The sequence below is a fragment of the Capsicum annuum genome, chromosome 9, assembly GCF_002878395.1.
Source record: "Capsicum annuum cultivar UCD-10X-F1 chromosome 9, UCD10Xv1.1, whole genome shotgun sequence".
Taxonomy (NCBI): Eukaryota; Viridiplantae; Streptophyta; class Magnoliopsida; order Solanales; family Solanaceae; genus Capsicum; species Capsicum annuum.
The window spans coordinates 205031728-205048828 of NC_061119.1; the positions used below are offsets into that span (position 1 = coordinate 205031728).

Sequence of the window (17101 nt, forward strand, 5' to 3'; positions counted from 1 at the left end):
TCTGATTGACTAAGCCTGTCCGAGTGTCAGATGAGATAGTATGAAGAGATTTTCACAAGTTTTTATATGCGCCTATTAGTAACCAGTAGTTATATGTTCTAGGCACTGTTAAATATTGTTATTTCCCTAATATTTAACCAAATTCAAAGAGTTAGGGAATATTAGATTATACTATCGAAGTGCAAAATCATCTGTAGTAACATAACTGACCTGAACTTGAAACAGACTCAATGCCAAAACAAGGGTACCAATTCACTTTTCAAAGCGAATACTAATAAATTACAAGATCAAAGACATTTTAGAGATATTTCCAATATGCATATAATACCGTTGACCTCTTGCATCCTGCAGCTTTCAGGTCATAATAGCAAAGACAAACGTGAATATAGTAAATATGGCTCATGCAAGTATGGCTTCTCTTATGAGAACAATAAAATCTCTCTTGACATCCAATACACCAATGCAATCTCTAACCTTTGATCACTGTAGACACCTAATTTTGTCCCTCCCAAGTCCAATTTTATTCATTTTTACCTCACTTTATTGTACACCCTCATCCATGTAATTATACCCCAAAAAAATACAAAAAAAAAAATAGAACCCTTAACAAAATTTCTAACAAATATTATCCTAACCAACTCACCCTACCCCACCTACCCTATACCCTACCTACCTACCCACATGACCCCCCCCTCCTCCTCACCTTTCTTGGACACAAAGCAAAAAAGGAAGGAGGCATATAATACAAATTATCAAAATAGAAGGGGGAACCTCCATTTTTTCGGCTCCATTTTTGGGGAATTAACAGAAAAAACAATACCCAATTATACACACCACAGATCCACGCACACATGCACTCCTCACTAATTTAGGAAATCCACACATACACCAGATCAGAAATGAGGAAAGAGAGAAGCGAGAGAGGGAGAGGGATGTGAGCGAGAGAAGAAGAGGAAAGGATGGAGGCTCATAATTTCGGCTAACCATCATCATCTGAATTTGGTCCATCCTCTGTTTTCCCGACCTGTTGGAGCTCGTAGGAGCTTCGGCGAGACGAAAATCGAATCCCCTCTACTCGAAATTCTAAATCCGCCTGTGGGTATTATACAAAAGGCGAAATCCAATCAAAAAACAAATATCACTCCTGTTCCATTGACTCCACCAAAAGTGTTAAGCGAACCTATCTGAACTCTGGAAACGACCAAAATCCAAGTCAACCCAAAGCAGTTGGGGTTTCATTTTGGAGTCATGATTTGAATTTGATTTACACGGAGGTTAGAGTTTCTTTGAGGAGGTTTTATTCGTGGCTCCGATTGGATGTTAAGTTCAAAATTCCGATCAAATAATATCTCAACTTGAAACCCGAGGTCCATCTCTCAAAATAAGGAGACACACTTTTTTGTTTTGGTAATTTAAGCGGCATTGGTAAGGAGACGCACTTCCTTGTTTTGGTAATTTAAGAGGCATTGGTATGGAGACACACTTTCCTGTTTGGGTATTTCTCACAATATTTGTAAAGAGACACACTTCCTTATTTGGGTAATTCAAGCAGCATTCGTAATGAGACACACTTCTCTATTTGGGTAATTCAAGCGGCATTTGTAAGAAGACGCAATTCCTTATTTTGATAATTCAAGCAACATTGGAGCCCGCCCGAAGCATCAGACGAATAAATGGAAAGTCAAACAACAAGGTGAAGAAATTAAAAGTCAACAAATTAATAAATATCAAGTCAGGAGCCCACCTGGAGAACAGGGTAAAGAAATTGAAAGTCAGGTAACAAGTTGAAGAAATTGCAAGTTAGGAGACCGCCTGAAGAATATGGTGATGCAACTCAAGTCAAGAGTCCAAAAGAAGCCGCATAGATAGGACTTTTGTAATTTCATTTATGTTTTAACTTGTAATTTTTGTTTTTGATGTAATGATACAGCCGCAAATCGGAACCTCGATAGAACCTCGCTCGACTCTCCAACTCGGTATAGTCCCTCTTCTTTCAGTCCTTGGGGATACCTGTGACTTGATTTCCTCATAACTAGGGATGAGTATGATGTCCAAATTCAAGACTTGGTTTTCCTCCTTCCTTTTGTTTCATTCTTTTTGAATAATTGTCGGACAAAATTTTGTCTCGTTGTCTACTTTTTTGTCTGAAAACACTTCATGTTTACATTCAAAGGGGGTATTCTGTAGACACCTAATTTTGTCCCTCCCAAGTCCAACTTTATTCATTTTTACCTCACTTAATTGTACACCCTCATCTATGTAATTATACGCAACAAATATACAAAAAAAAAATAGAACCTTTCAAAAAAATTCCTAACAAATATTATCCTAACCAACTCACCCTACCCTACCTACGCTATACCCTACCCACCTACCCATATGACCCTCCTCTTCCTTACCTTTCTTGGACACAAAGCAAAAAAGAAAGGAGGCATATAATACAAATAATCAAAATAGAAGGGGGGACCTCCATTTTTTGGCTCTATTTTTTTGGGAATTAATAGAAAAAAACAATACCCAATTATACATACCACAGATCCATGCATACATGCACTCCTCACTGATTTGGGAAATCTACACACACACCAAATCTGATACGAGGAAAGAGAGTGACGAAAGAGAGAAGCAAGAGAGGGAGAGGGATGTGAGCGAGAGAAGAAGAGAAAAGGATGGAGGATCATAATTTTGGCTAACCATCATCGTCCGAATTTGGTCCGTGCTCTGTTTTCCCAACCTGTTGAAGCTCGTAGGAGCTCCGGCGAGACGAAAATCGAATCCCCTCTACTCGAAATTCCAAATCTGCCTACTATCATCACTGTGGGTATTATTCAAGCGGCGAAATCCAATCGAAAAACAAACATCACTCCCGTTCCCGTCGACTCCACCGATAGTGTTAACCGAACCCATCCGAACTCTAGAAACGACCAAAATCCAAGTCAACCCAAAGCAGTCGCGGTTTTATTTTGGAGTCATGATTTGAATCCGGGTTACACGGATGTTAGAGTTTCTTCGATGAGGTTCTATTCACGGCTCCGATTGGATGTTCAGTTCAAAATTATGATCAAATAATATTTCAACTTGAAACCCGAGGTCCAGCTCTCATCTTATTCTTAGTCAATTCTTTGTTTGGTACGTGATTTGTTTTGAATGTGATTGATGATTATCTTCTTGGTTTTTCTTCTTTTAGCTTGTGTGTGATGTGAATGATGAATATTGAATTTATAGTGGTTGTGGATTGTTGGAAATAGTAGTATGAATTTTTCCGTTTGAATCTTGATTTAAAATTAGATTGCGGTGGAATTGAGAACTTGATAAAAAGGGTTGAATTAGATCAACTTGGGTTTATTATTGTTTTGTTTAATCCAGAATAAGCATGAATATTGTGCGAACGTGAAAGAATTATGACATGTGGAAATGGACAGGCAAACATAGGTTCGGGTAGGCATCAATTTAGGAATAAGTATTTTTCTTTGTTTGATTGAATGTGTGGAATGTTGAATGGGTTAAATGATTTTCTAGTTTATCTCATGAAATTGAAATTATATTTATTTGCCGGGGAATGCCTCGAAGGAATTGTATTTATTCACCGGGGAATGTACCGAAGTATCATGTACTTGAAGACGGCGCAAAGTCAAGGCCCGGAATGTCAGCGGAGTTTTAGTTCAGGAGTAGTTTAGGATTAGTTTAAAATAGAGTAGGTTTACATTTTCGTATTTTCATTTTTCGGGGCTGTATAAGTGGACTGGACACTAAATTTTGGATTGTTTTGGTTTGTGTTCGTTTGTTTAATTGTCTGGGTGTTTTATGAGGTTTGTACATCTATAGTGTCAAATTAGCCGATACGCTCCACCAAGAGACCGTGGTTGAACCATGGGATCGAGGGGTGCCTAACACCTTCCCCTTGGTCAATAGAATTCCTTAGCCGAAATCTCTGTTTGCAAACCAGTTTAAAGAGTCAAATCATTTTGAAAAGGATCTTTCAAAGGTGACTTGGCACACCGAATTATGTCAAGTGGTGATTCTGAATAAAAAATGTAACTAATCCTTTTTCGAAACAAATTTTTACCTTTTGTCACTTTGATAATAAAAACCCTTTCGAACCTAAAACAAATTTTTTTGGGAGTTAAAAAAGGGGTGTGACAATCACGGAGAAGAATTTTGTGCTCTTCATGAAAATATTAGTTCCCTAGAAGTAGTTGTCAAGAACTTTGAGAAAAACAATGTTTCAGGGGAAATGACAGATTTGGAAGTACAGATAAAAAAAGTTACATAGATTGTTGAACAAACTGTTCAACTAAGAGTAACTGAAGTTGTATTGGCAAATGATGAAAATCTGAGAGAAAAGGCACATGAGAGGCTTTCTGATTTCCTGCAACAAGCAGCAATTGCTGTTGACCGTATCTGGAAAGAGTCAACAAAGAATCAAGATAAAGGGAATGTGATGAATTTTCAATGGTTCAAAATTTTTCAATGTTTCATGAATTTTCAATGGTTCAAGATTTTTCAATGTTTCATGATTTTTCAGTGGTTCAATATTTTTCAGTGGTTCAACAAATCATCAAAGGAGTACACAAATGTTGAGAATAACATGGTTGGACGTGCTGATCAAAGGAAATGGTTGATAGAAGATCTGACTAGAAGCCGCTCTAGTGAACCCAAAGTCATCCCGATTGTTGGGATGGGAGGCATAGGTAAAAACAATCTTAGTGAAAGAGGTTTACAACGATGCGTGCATTCGTTCTCATTTTGATGTTTGTGCCTGGGCTACTGTTTCTCAACAACATGATGTAAAGAAAATGCTAGTGAGCCTTATGCGTTCTACAAAGGGTGGCACAATTGACATGGACGATGAGGCAGAGCTAGCAAACATGCTACAAAAGAGTTTAAAGGGTAAGAGATATTTAATAGTATTGGAAGAAATGTGGAAAAGTGAAGCATGGGATGCCGTGAGACTATCTTTTCCGAGTGAAAACAAGGGGAGTGGAATACTGTTGACTACCCGCAACAATGAAGTGGCTTGCTATGCTAATACAGAGAATCGGTATTTGTAGATGGGCTTCATGGGTCAAGATGAGAGTTGGAACCTTTTTAAAAGTGCAGCATTTGCAAATGAAGCATTGCCATCTGAGTTCGAGAATATTGTGAAGCAAATTGCAGTGAAATGCCACGGGTTACCATTAACAATTGTCGTTATTGCTGGACTTCTCAAATCTAAAAGGGAAATAGAAGATCAGGAAAGCGTTGCCAAAGATGTCAAGTCATTTGTCACAAATGAACCTAATGAAAGATGTTCACATGTTCTTGAGTTGAGTTATAATCACTTGACCATCTGTGTGAAAACGTGTCTTCTGTATTTTAGAATTTTTCCGGAAGACTTTGAGATTCCTGTGAAGCATTTGATGAGGTTATGGATGGATGATGGATTGCTTAATTTGGAAAATGACTTGGAATGAGAGGCTGAGAAGTGTTTACAAGATCTTATTGACAGATGTCTAGACCTCGTCAGCAAGAAAAGTCTAGATGAAAGAAAAATTAGATCATGTAAAGTGCATGATCTAATACTTGACCTGTGCTTGAGATAAATTCTAAGGGGAAACGTTTTTATCTTGAATGACATTGTGTTTGATAACACATATGCAAATCATGTTCGTCCAGGATACCAATGTCTCAGTAGAATGTGTTTGATTGTGTTATCATTTACGTGCAAGAAAAGCTAAATCTCTCAGTAGGCATAATATGTTGCCCTTTAAGTGCTCGACTGTTTATGAAATTGATAATTTTCCATATGGTCGTTATAGGGATCTTCTTAATCTTGTGCATCGTCGGTTGAGAGATCATGACAACAACAATCTTTTGAAATGAACCCGTTCTATTTTCTTTTTGGGTTTTACTTATTCATTTTTTATTTTCAAATCAGAGCTTATTCATTTCAAATTACTCAAAATCTTGCACTTGAGTCAAATAGTGATTGATTCCCTCTAGAGATACTAAGCCTGATTTGGTTGAGGTACCTAGCATTGAACTGCTATAGGAAATTTAAAGGCCTCTAGAGATTTGCAGGTTATGGAATCTACAGACATTCATTGTTGAAGGGTCTAGTCGATCAGTTATAACTTTTCCTGAGGAAATTTGGGGACTAATGCAATTAAGGCATCTCAAAGGTAGATTTATTTTGCGAAATCCCTCAAGTGTATCTGCTGACACAGGGAGACACTTGGATTTTTCAAATATACAAACTATTTCTTACTTGTCTCCATGTTGTTGCACGAAGGAGGTTATTATGGGGATTTAGAATGTTAAAAAATTGGAAATCAATGGAGATGAGGATGATGATGAAAGTTTTTTGGGAATCTTGTTCATCTGCAGCAACTTGAAACATTGGATTTTTCATGTTCTTCTTATAGCTTTTTGCCAGAGATCATTCCAAGTGCAGAAGCATTTCCAGCAACACTCAAGAAGTTAAAGTTGGAAAGAACTATTCTATGGTGGTCAAACTTGGACATCATAGCTGAGTTTCCTAACCTTGAGGTGCTGAAACTGGTGTTTGATGGTTGTATTGACAAAGAATGGTATCCAAATGTTAGGGGATTTAATAAATTGAAGCTTTTGCTAATTGAAAATAATGATCTTGACTACTGGAAAAGCACACAAAAATTTTCCTGTCCTTGAGCGCCTTGTTCTTAGAACTTGCTGTTATTTGAAAGAAATACCCATTGAGTTTATAGAAATCAACTCATTACAAATGATTGTGTTAGATCGGTGTCTTCCTGAACTTGGGGAATCTGCTGCACGAATTCAACAAGAACAAAGAAGAGATGGGAAACAACCTTGTGGATGTTCATATCGCCAATCCATGTCTAGGTTACACTGTTTCTCATTTCCAAAAGTCGAGTCATACACAAAAGTTATTTAGCTTTGCCCCATATTCTTTCACAAAAATAACTTTGACAAAATTTGGTTAAAGTCCTACTTAAAGTGTAAAAGAAATTAACAAGAACATCTCTTGTATTTGAGGGTAGTCCAAAATGGAAACTTAAATATCTTTTTGAGAGGTCTTGGTACTTTAGTTTAGGCTTGCTAAATGTGCTCACATTTAGTCTGATTGTTACTCCGTCTATATGCTGTTGTCCACTATTGACTTGACTTGGAGTTGATTTGCTTGTAAATGGGAGATTTTATATTTGTAATTTATGCTGCTTTGCATAGTAAGACGCAAGAGTAAGAAGGCTTGATCTAGTCTAAGTATCATGGATTCTTCGAGCAGCTTTTGGAAAAAAGAATAGAAGGAGATGACACGCAACAAGAATATTCAATCAGTTTCTATCCAATATCGGACTTTGATTCGATAAATTTATGTTGTAACATCTTCTAGCTTGTTAATTCTTATTGTGATGTACTTTCCCTCCTTCATGGAGCAATTTATGTTGTGGGAACTGGATGATGATTTAGTTAAGACTTTAGTTTCTTGATTTAATATTAATTGTGTATGTTTTACTTCTTCAACTCAGTGATATTCGAGAGAAGTAATAGAGTAGCTCGTGTTCTTCAATTGATTTCTGTGATCTATTTATTCGAAAGAATAATTTAACGAGAAGGCATAAGTTCCCTCAACGTATGATTGAAGTTCCAAGGACAGATATTTCATCTTAGGTGGCAAGAGTATAGTTCTCTGTCCGAGCAAATTTGGGGATTAATGCAATTAAGGCATCTCAAACTGGACAAATTTGATTTGCCTAATCGGCCAAGTGTATCTGTTGACAAAAGGAGACACATTGGTTTTTCAAATGTACAAACTGTTTTGTTACTTGTCTCCACATTGTTGCACAAAGGAGGTTATTTCTGGAATTCAGAATGTTAAAAAATTAGGAATCAATGGAGATCTGGATGAATATGAAAGTTCTTAGAAATGCAGACTTTTCCATCTGCAGCAGCTTCAATCGTTGCGTTTAAAAAAAACTTTAGTTGGAGTTTAGTCACTAGGAATCAGTGGATATGAGCATGACTATGAAATATTTTGGCACTCTGAGCTTAGCAACAATCTTGTCTATCTGCAGCAACTCGAAAGTTTTAGTATTAAATGGTGCCTTTGTAACCTTTTGCCAGTGATCATTCCAAGTGCAAAAGCTTTGCCAGCAATGCTCAAAAAGTTAAAGTTGTACAGAACTGATCTAAGTTGGTTGTACCTGAACATCATAGTTCAGTTGCCTAACCTTGAAGTGCTGATGCTGATGTCTAGTGCTTGTTGTGGCCAAGAATGGTATGCAAATGTAAGGCGATTTAATCGATTGAAGCTTTTGCTAATTCAAAATGTTGATCTCAAATATTGGAAAGCCACAAATGACAATTTTCCTATCCTTGAGAGCCTCGTGCTTAAAGAATGCCGTTATTTTAAAGAAATGACCATTAAGTCTGCAGATATCCACTCACTGGACGCGAGCAAAGCTGAGATCGTAGCTATCCCGGGGGAGGCAAATAATTTAAGAACTCGGGTCGCATCCTTGCAGTCGTCCGTAGTGAAGTGAAGCTATCTGAGAAGAAAAAAGAGTGACAACAACTGTAGTGATCTTTACTCATTTTCATTCTAACCACCATTTTTATTGTAATTTCCAGAAACAGCATTGAAGCTTGATACATTGGTTGGTGACACTGAAGATGTTGTCTTGTCCACCCCATCCCCTCCCATCTATAGTTTTTCGCTAGATTACATATAAATACTCTTGAGGTAATATTTTCTTTGCTTACATATCAAACACACTAACTTGTTGTGAAAAAAACATGTATGACATATGGCAAATTATGAAGATGAGGTTTCCAGATTTGTTCAAAATGCTTCCTATGTGGACCAGAAGTGGAAAAAAATGAGTATCTCTTCATTCATTGTAAGACAACTTCAAATATGTGGAACATGTTCTTATGTATTAGGAGTAAGTTGGATAATACCCAAAATCACTTTAGAACTCCTAAACAGTTGCTAGGGGATAGGCGAATGGAATGGAGAGGAAAAGTGGTGGCAAATCATTCCAGCCTACTTTTGGGAAATCCATTTTTAAGGAGTTATATCAAGATTCTACAGTTGTTATAGATTTTTTTTTAATTTGTGAATTATACGTCAAAGTCAATAATTTTAGTTCACTTCTTGAATCAGGTCAAGACTTCACTTGTGGGATTACCTGTGTATCTTGATGGCTGTCGTTATTGAATCAGGTAGAATGCTATCTGGGATGTAACATAAGCATTGATCTCACTAGGCACGAGTTATAGAAAATAATGTTTTGATTCATGTACCTAGGAACATCAATGAGGATACCTTGAATCTTTCATGAAAATCTCACTGTTGCTTTCATTTGTCGTAGGATTTGATTATATTCTTTACCCACAGTCATTGGCGTAGCGTAGTTATTAAGAAATGAGAGGATAATCATGAGGTATCGGGTTCAAATTCATGTAGACACAAAAAAAAAAATAGGAGATTTCTTTCTAGTTATCTACGCCTTGTAGAGTATCTATTGGCGGGAGGTAACATGTATCCCATGGAATTTGGAAAGTACACTTTAAGGCCAACTGCTTTCTTGTAGAAGTCATGATTATCAATCTTTCTATATCAAGAGTTAAACCTTTTTTAGGCTGAGTCATGTCTCATTCATACATATTCTCTTGCAATTTCGCTATTAAGGGAGATCTTTCATATCTTTCAGGATCCACCATACAATATGGGGTAAAAATGCAAAAATAAGGGATTTTAGCCCTTGAAGAATGAAAATTGATTCTTGAAACCCTTTCACACTCATGTCACATCGAGGTACTAGAGGAAAAAAACTGAAAAATCCAATCCAACTTATCGTAATCAATTAGTTAACATGTTGGTTAACTGTATTATGAAACATGAAAAAAATTCAGTGGCGAGTGGTATGATAAAAATCATTCTGGAAGAAAATTGTTATCTACGAGGAAGTTATCTTTTGGTGCTTGATTACATGAAATCTAAAGGTTCAGCCTTTTTGCAGAGATAAAGGACCATTTGTGTTCAGGATTATATAATAAGGACCTAAGTGAACCTACTATTTAAAGTTCAAGGGAATGCAATGCCCCTTTGCAGGGACATGCACCCAAGGCACTTTGAATGTGCCTTGGACCTGCTCTAGCATGTCAAAACAGTCCCAAATGTGCAAGACATGCGCCTGGGGTGCGCCCCAACCGCTTCACAACTGCTCAAGCGGATTGTGTTGGCCTTCCTTGCCAATGGGTCAATTTTGGGCCCCTAAATGTATAATAATTCCCTAAACTATAAATACTAAGAGCATAAGTTATTTTCTCAGTTTTGCTTGATTGTTGATGAATACTTCTCCATTGAGTGAGAGAGTTGGTGAACTTTTGTTGAAACCTTGTTTAGAAAAGTTGGTTAGAGGGCGATCATCTCCCTCTTGGTCACTGTAAGAATTATGTGTTTGATTAAAATTGTAGTTGAGAGTATCAGAGTGCCACAACCCGAACCGAGGCCCTGTCCGCGACGGACATCTCAAACCATCAAGGCCCTAGAGGCTTCTTATCATGTAATCACAAGCATAACTCATCTATTATAATAAATGCGTAAGTAAACTGGAAGCATTATAGTTCTATTATTTCAACTTAGCTATGCGGAACTTAAGTGCATAAGAAATCCAAAACAATCTAAAACAAGTCTACGAAGTCTCTATTAAACTGAAAGCAGTAATTCGTCTAAAACCGGGAAAAGACCACCGGCTGGACCATGAAATAAAATAAAAAAGGAACCAACATATGTGAACAAGACGCCTTCCAAAGTAAGGAGGCTCACCAACTCCGCATATCTAATAGCGATCTACTATTTAGTAGGACCACAGTACTGGGCCTCAGAACCTGAAATATAGGGGTCAATACACAAGGTACTGGTATGTAGAACAATCCAAAAATAACATATTTTTATACAACATATGTGAGAGAATTTCGTAATAAGTTTAGTAGAAGGTAAATGAAAACCCATGGGCGTATTTCGATGATCTTCAGAACATTGTCTTTCAATTATGATTCAATTTGTTACTGCACTACTGAGCTAGATAATACACCTTACAAGTTAATCATTCCACGGGCTACATGGAATCTTCCCTTGATGTAATAGCCATCTTATTATTTTCTTTTTAATGAAGGGTTAATTGGTATCTAAAACTAATTATTAATATTAATTAAGGAACTAAAAGGGGACAACTCAAGAGCCTTTTTCAGTTTCACAGTACTAGGGCTATATATATGATCTTTTATCCCTGGGAAAACAAAAAGCAAAACAGTGTACAAAAAGAAAAAAAAGAGATAAACAGAGAGTATCTACACTGTGTTGGTAGGCATCTTCGTGAAGTGATAAGGTATGAATTTGTTTGTATTTTTGGCATAGAATTTTGACAGAGCAGTAAATAATGTATGTTTGATCTTCTTCATAGTGGTAATAATGCCACTGTAGTAACTAATATATGTGTATGTGTTTGAGATTTTCATAAAGTGTTGTGTGTAACATTCTTTGTTACTATAAAGGTAGAAATTGATTACTGTAATGGTAGAATCCAACCAATCCAACTAGTCGTTGCTACTGTAAGGGAAACAATAATGTTAAGGAAATAATTGATTAGTGATGAGAGAAATGGTTGGCACTCTAATCGCTTCTTAAGGGTAGAAATGTAAATAGTGAAGTTATAGACATTATGGGTTAGAAAACATTGGTTATTATTTCGAAATTTTTGTTTTGGTAGTCTTTCCTTATTAAATTATCTCTAATACATGGATAATGATGTGAGATATTAAGGTTTAGCATTAATGTTCAACAATAAAGATATTGGAATCTGATGCCAAATAATATAATTGATATCGTTATTTAATATTTTTGCATAGATTGAAGCTACTGAAGGCTATTTGGTTGGCGTTCTACGCATAGTGAGGTTGTGGAACTTGTAGTTAGCGAGATAAGTGAGACTTTAAGCTTTAATACTTGCTTTTCAAATTTGCCTTATAAAAATTATGGTTTCTGCCTAGTCCATGTGTTGGAACAAGCGTGCCACTTGATAGAATCAGTGGTATTGATTATATGAGGATATGTATTTGTAAAGTTTGGTGAGAGCTATTTAGTTATAATAAGTGAGGTGATGTAGGGGTGTTGCACATATTTTTCGTCGCTGCCGTTATAGTCTCTAGGGGCATACATAGCTACCGTAATATGTTAAGGACATTACTTATGCTGCCATAATATGTTAGGGGCATTAATTATGCTGCCATAATATGTTAGGGGCTTGTATATGCTACCGTAATAGACTTTTTGAGGCATTATGTATGCTGTCGTGGACTTGTGGGGTGCTAGGCCGATCATCTTCTCTGCCTTTTATGATATGTCGTGAGTGTGGATTGAGTTGAGATATAGGGTGGCATTTTTGAACTTCCTTTAGATCTTATTGACATTACTTTATGAGAGATATTATGTACATATTATTTATGTATTTTGTATTTTATAATACTTGTTCCAGAGGTATTAAAATAGCGGGTCGAGGATCTTACTGGGTTATATTTATATAGCTCACTCTTTTTACTTGCATATATGCAGATACAGTTGCAAAGAAAGAGAGGCTCGTGGATGACTGTATTTACGTGGGGATTCTGTCGCTAAGTTGAGCCTTTCCATTTTTTATGAAAGCTGTCATTCATCTTTAGTTATTTTTAGCTTATATTTCCTTTTGTTGGGTTTGCATTTCCAAAAGTTAAACCCATGTAACTCTTTTTAGATGCTCCATGAACTTATTGTGGGACTTGGGTTTGAGATTTGTTATCTAAACTATTGTCGTTTTCATAAATCACTATGCGTTATCTTGTTGGACAATTACCTTGCGTTAATGATTATTTCTTGCATGTGGAGTTGTATATATTTTCATCTCAGTGTTTCTAGATATTGTGAATGTATAGAAAATCGGTTCTTTCGAAAAGTGGGGTTGTCTGGAGCCAGTCATGCCTAGGGGTTATTTTGGGATGTGACAAAGTTGGTATCAAAGCCAGGTTTTAGGTCCTGGGTCATGTAGCAGTGTTTAGTAGATTCCTAGGGTATGTAGGTGCCCATACTTTTGAAATTAAGGCTACGGAATATCTAGGAAGTTTCCCCTTTTTATTCATTACTCGTGCGTTGAGTTGAAGTAAGTTTAACCTTTAAATATTGCTTCACAGATGGTTAAGAGATGTGGTTTTTCCTCCACTAGTCGATCTAATGTACCTGTTGGATGTGGTGCTAGACAGGATCCTATACGTGGTGGTAGTCGAGTTGCGTCTCATCCAACTAGGCCTCAAACTAAGATGCAGACCTATGCTCAGCCTAGAGTTGTGAATGGGGGCCATCCCTAAGTTGTGGCTTCCGAACAAGCACAGGACCAGGTTGATCGAGATGCTCCAGCTGTAGGGCCAGTTGCTGCACCTACTGTTACATTACCTGCAGACTAGTGGAAAGAATGTTGAATGTACTTGAGGCATTGGTGCCTAATTAGGGTCGGACTCCAGCTCCTCAGGCTACTTCGCAAACAAAAGCACAAGTTCAGTTGAATGTTGCAACCTCTTAGGCTCCTCTACCCATTGATAATTCATTACAGCTGTAGGGAAACCCAAGGATCTGATGAATTTCATGGATAGTTATCCATCTAGATATGGACAACAACAACATATACAAAGGAATGGTAGCAGTTTTTTTCAGTCTGGGCAGCGTTCTAAATGTTCCAATTGTGGTAGGAATCATAGTGGACGTTGTTTTGGAGTTGGCGGTCCTTGTTATACATGTGGTGAAAGAGGGCATATTGCTAAGTTTTGTCCTAAGGGAGATTCTGGGTTTAGTCAAGCTACTCCTCAGGTGCAGTGAAATGTTGCAGGTAACTATGCTCACTCTCAGCTAGCTAGGATCACTCCATAGGGTAATTATGGATAGGGTCGATAGAGTGCTCAGGGTTCTCAGACAACAGGTGGACCACTGAGATTCTTTGCTATGGCTAGACAAGACATCGAGGTGTCTAATGCAGTGGTCACATGTATTATCACTGTAAACCCTCATAATGCTTATTCTCTTATTGATCCTGGTTCTACGTATTCGTATGTATCCCCATCTTTTGTTTTATTCTTTGTGAGAAGGATTGAGACTGTTGTAGAGCCATATATCATTACGACCCCGATAGGGGAGATCTTATCCATGGATAGAGTTTATAGAGATTGTGTGATATTTGTTCAGGGTAAGGGCACCATAGTTGATCTACTTGTGTTGCCAATGACTAATTTTTATGTGATTATGGGCATGAATTGGTTGGGATCATGTTACAGTTTGGTTGATTGTTATGCTAAGCTTATATGTTTTGATATTACTAGAGAACCACCTTTATTGTGGAAAGGTATAACTCCTGTGACTCAAGGGAAGATAATATCCTATGTAAAAGCCCGCCGAATGATTAACCATGATTGTTTGTGTTTTACTGCTACCGTTCATGACACTCGAGCAAACCAAGTTTCTATAAATAATGTTCCCATTGTTCGGGAGTTTATTGATGTGTTTCCAGATGATTTTCCTGGGTTACCTCTGATGCGAGAAATTGAGTTTTAACATTGATTTAGTGCCAGGGACTCAACCTATCTCTATTCCACCATACTGTATGGTTCCTACTGAGTTTAGGAAATTGCAGGTTCAACTTTAGGAACTGCTTGATAAGGGATTCATCAGGCGTCACTTTGGGGTGCACCTGTGTTATTTGTGAAAAAAAAGATGGCACGATGAGAATTTGCGTTGACTATAGGCAGTTAGATAAGGTAACAATCAAGAATAAGTATCCTTTACCCCGAATTGATGATTTGTTTGATTAGTTATAGGGTGTTTCTCACTTTTCTAAATTTGACTTAAAATCAGGTTATCATCAACTAAGAGTCAAGGCAAAATATATCACTAAGACAACTTTTCTGACTAGGTATAGGCATTTTGAATTTTTAGTGATGTCTTTTGGACTGACCAATGAACCTGTAACATTTATGGACCTCATGAATAGGGTATTCAATCCGTAATAGGACCAATTTGTTATTGTGTTCATTCATGACATTTTGGTTTACTCTCAGAGTAAGGTGGAACATGAACAACACTTGACAGTTGTGCGGCAAACACTTAGAGATCACAAGCTATATGGAAAGTTCTCAAAGTGTGAGTTTTGGTTGGACGCAGTTTCCTTCTTGGGGAATGTGGTGACAAGAGATGGGATTCATGTTGATCCAAAGAAGACTAAAGTAGTTCGAGATTGGCCTCAACCTAGTTCTGTTGTAGAGATATGTAGCTTTCTGGGGATAGCTAATTATTATAGGAGGTTTGTGGAGGGTTTCTCGAAGGTAGATTCTCCATTGACGTGCTTAACTCAAAAAGATGTGGTGTTTCAAAGGTCAGATGAATGTGAAAAAAAAATTCAGAAATTAAAGACGACATTGATTTCAGCTCTGATTTTGACCTTACCTACGCCAGAGGGTAGTTTCACTATTTATTGTGATACATCTCGAACTGGGATGGGTTGTGTTTTAATGCAGAATGGTAAAGTGGTGGTATATGTTTCTCGACAGCTAAAGGTCTATGAGAAGAATTATCTGACTCACGACTTGGAATTGGTTGCGGTTGTATTTTCCCTCAAGATCTGGCGTCATTATTTTTATGGTGAGCCATGTGAAATCTATACTGATCACAAGAGTCTGCAGTACATATTCAAGCAAAGAGATCTGAATCTAAGACAATGACGGTGGTTAGAGTTACTTAAAGATTATGATATTTCTATTTTGTATCATCCTGGGAAGGCGAATGTAGTAGCAGATGCTTTGAGTAGGAAGTCTATGGGCAGCTTAACCTGATTTGTTGCCAAAAGCAGACCTTTGGTTATGGATATTTAGTCTTTAACCAATCATGGAGTTCGAATTGATCATACCGTGACTGGCAAATTACTTGCCGTTATGGTGGTTCAGTCGGCCTTAGTTGGGCAAGTTAAGACTTGACAATATGATGATCCCTACCTTGTTGGGCTTCGAGATGCAGTGTAGAATGACAGTTTTAAGTCTTTTTCTATTGATGGTGAAGGTGTGCTACGTCGTCATGGAATATTGTGTGTTCCCGTTGTGGGTGACGTGAGACAGCTAATTATTAATGAGGCTCATAGCTTGCGATATTCTATCCACGCTGGTGCTACAAAAATGTATCAAGACTTGCGCGGGTTGTACTGGTGGAAAGGTATGAAGGTTGATATTTTGAAACATGTTACTGGTTGCTTAAATTTTCAGCAGGTCAAATATGAACATCAAAAACCTGGTGTCATGACCCCCTGACCGTGATGGACATCCCGAACCATAAAGGACCAGAATGCCCTCCACTATTTGGTAATCATGCACAACATTCGTATAAATAAGGAAAATGCGGAATCATAATATACTACGGAAACATGGTCAATTCTGAATTTCAACTTAAGTATGGAAAATTGAAAAAAACAACTGCATCTAATAACATCTGACTCAGTCTGCGAAATCTCTACTACGAGGAAATCCAAAAATTGTCTAAAACTGGGACAAGGCCCCTAGTAGACCAAAATGGACATAAATAACATAATTTGAATAAGCCTTCCGGAGTAGAGAAGGCTCACCAACTGGACGTTGTAACTCTATCTGATAAGTGCTACTGCTTTTTTGCACCCTTAAATTAAGCCTCAGAACCTGGAGGGAAGAGGGGGGAGGGTCAATACAGATGTACTGGTACGCAAAGCATTCCAAAAGAAAGCTTTTATATGAATAGAATAATGGAGAGCAATTTGTCAAACATCATACATAAAATAATTTTCGAAACATATGGGCACCTTTCTGAAAATCATAAATCGTTCTTGACAATGCAGTTTCTGTTCTTCATATTAATTCTGAGCTAGGTGGTACACCCCTACAATTGTAAAATCCCATGGGTTGTATGGAATCCGCCATTGACTCGGTGGTGAAGCCCCCAATCCAAGTATGCCGCAAGGGTTGGAGTTTCTATTCTAATATGCCAGATGACACTAGGCTAGCATAAAATCCCTCTAGAGGA

At 37.4% G+C, this 17101-nt stretch overlaps 1 pseudogene; it reads left to right on the plus strand.

Moving 5' to 3' along the window:
- Positions 1-2548: 2548 nt before the first annotated feature.
- On the plus strand, positions 2549-6006 carry LOC107854007 (annotated as a pseudogene).
- Positions 6007-17101: the final 11095 nt, after the last annotated feature.